The following is a 2,459-nucleotide window of genomic DNA, read 5'->3' as shown; positions in this document are numbered from 1 at the left end:
CGGGGGATTCAGTGCTGGGCTATTTCCTCTTCGCTCGCACGCTACTAAGGAAATCCTGGTTAGTTTCTTTTCCTCCGCTTAATAATATGCTTAAATTCAGCGGGTAATCTCGCCTACTCTGAGGTCGTCTTTGATCGTTTCGTTCGAGATAGAAACAGAGGTGGAAGGAAGAATTAATAGCGGAACGAAAGAATCGCGCTCTCGGCGCGCCTCCTCGAATCGTGTCACGCAACGGTGGACGTTCGTCCGAAACTCTTCTCTTATCCCTCCCGGCTCAACCGATCGAGTATGTCCAGGGGAAAGAGGAGGCAACACTTCGTGGACAAAACGAACCACCGGGTGCACGACTCCTTTTTTTTCACCGGGCGTCGGCTACCGCGAGCGAGAGATATCCGCGGGGTGGTGGGTGGGTGGGGGGGGGGGGGGGGACGTTCGAACGTGTAATAATGCTTTACACCGTAAGGGCACGCCGCGGTAGTAGCCGCCGGCCGCTGCCTCGGACGACTTTGAGGATCCGCTTTTCTTTTTAGAAACGTGCGTTGTCGAAAGAGCTTTCGTTCGGTTCGACTTTTACGTTCAACGTCAAGCGACTCGTTTCGCCGTCCGGGCGTACCCATGGGCCCTTTTCAAAAACCCCTTCCTCCCATCACCGCCCACAGATGTAGTATCTCCCACTCTTCGATGTTCGAAGACCGACCGGCAGAGGAGGTTTGGGCGCGTGTCTTTGCCACGCCTCTCTCCTCTTCTTCCGTTCTGCTCGATACAGTCGGAAGTTCTCTCTCTTCCCCTCTCTGTATCTTCTATCATTCGTTTAAGGCGACGTCGACCCAAGAGAGAAAACTCTCAACGGAGTCCGAATTCTCTTTTGCCAACGAGCAACCCAATATATTCGCTCTACGCCGCAGATCGAAAGTCCGGAGCGCAAGCAGTATCGTGTATTTAAACGACCCTCAGCCAGGCGTGGTCCGGGAATTGTATCCGTGGACCGCAATGTGCGTTCGAAATGTCGATGTTCATGTGTCCTGCAGTTCACAAGTTGACGCGCAATTAGCTGCGTTCTTCATCGACCCACGAGCCAAGTGATCCACCGTTCAGGGTAATCGTATATATTTTGTACGCTCTCTCATGCGTACGTAGTTTTCGATGTCTAATATGAACTCGGCGATAACCAAGCAGAGTCGCGCGGCGCGAAAGCACCGACGCGGGCCGCCACACCTCAATAATGACCGAGGGTCCGGGCGAATAGAGCCCGTCCCCCACCCCCATCGAGGGTTTCACGGCAAGGTGGAGTCGTCGACTTTTAATGTCGAGGAGAAATTTATTTTCGAGCCGGGCGTAAGTATCTTTGAAAAATAAAATAAACCGTCGACGTGTCGGCGCCAACGGGCACGCTGCACGAATATACACGTCTTTCGCCTGGTCGAAAAGGAAATGCTGCCGGACACGCGCGCTTTTGCGCGTACGCACGCATTACCGATTCGCCCCCGGCATAGGTTGCACCGGTTTAAACGCGACGACTCCGAGCGAGGAAGCACTCGCAAGCGTCCGCGGTCACGGAGAAGAAGAAGCCCGGACGAACACAGTATGGCGTCACGGACCACGGGGTAGTGGAGGGAGGGGGCTCACGGGCAACCCCCTCCCCCGCCGCCGCACCGTCATCCGCGTCCCGTCCTCTTCGAGAGTGTCCGCCGCTAGGCTCGCTCAGTCTCTCTCCTCTCTGTGTGACCCGTACACGCGCGTACGTATCCGCGCGCATATATAATATATATATATATATATATATATATATATATATATATATATATGCGTGTACGCACGTACATTTTTATCCGGACACATCCGAAGAGTGCCGGCCTCTCTCGCTTATATTCGAAGAGCCAGTTATTATATCGTATGCGGGGGAGGAAGGCGTACGCGACCACCCCCCGAGGGACTTCTCTCTTTCGTACTTCTCTGATCGGCGTTCTTCGCTGACTCGCCGGGAGGCCGACGGCGGCGCTGCGCGAGTTCCACCTCTCCCCCCTCCCCCTCCGTCACCCACGCAACTCTGATCCATCCACGAGCGCGACCGTCTTAATCCGCGGAGTCGACTCGCGGCACCGATCGGGTACCAACGGAGAACGATCGTCGCGCGACGTCGCCTTTTGGTGGTAGAGTTTTTATTAGGGGGTGTCGTCGGAGGAGGAGGACTCGGCCGTCCCTCCACACAACAACGCCGCCATATATGTTTTTATCCATCCGTGACAGAGCCGCCAGCCCGGGGCCACAGAGTTCAGCGAACGCGCCTCTCTCTCGGACAGTAAGGAAGAAGTCCACCCCGTCGACGGTCGCTCTCCGATGTTCCGGGCTCAGTGGGAAGCATCGGGGTGCGGCCGTCGTTCGTTCGTTTGTTTGTTTGTTTGTTTGTTTGTTTGTTTGTTTGTTTCACATTACTCTATCATTATGTGCACTCTCGTTGC

The 2,459-nt window shown here is 55.0% G+C and overlaps 1 non-coding gene across 1 annotated transcript; it reads right to left on the bottom strand.

Annotated features, from left to right (window-relative positions):
• Positions 1-944: 944 nt before the first annotated feature.
• On the bottom strand, positions 945-1,099 carry LOC127072271 (5.8S ribosomal RNA). Its single transcript, XR_007785340.1, has one exon. It is a non-coding gene; the product is annotated as a 5.8S ribosomal RNA (ribosomal RNA).
• Between the last annotated feature and the right edge of the window lie 1,360 nt (positions 1,100-2,459).

Source organism: Vespula vulgaris, chromosome 24 (genome assembly GCF_905475345.1).
Source record: "Vespula vulgaris chromosome 24, iyVesVulg1.1, whole genome shotgun sequence".
Classification (NCBI taxonomy): Eukaryota; Metazoa; Arthropoda; class Insecta; order Hymenoptera; family Vespidae; genus Vespula; species Vespula vulgaris.
The sequence above is the reverse complement of the archived record's forward strand: the minus strand, read 5'-3'. Positions and strand labels throughout refer to the sequence as shown.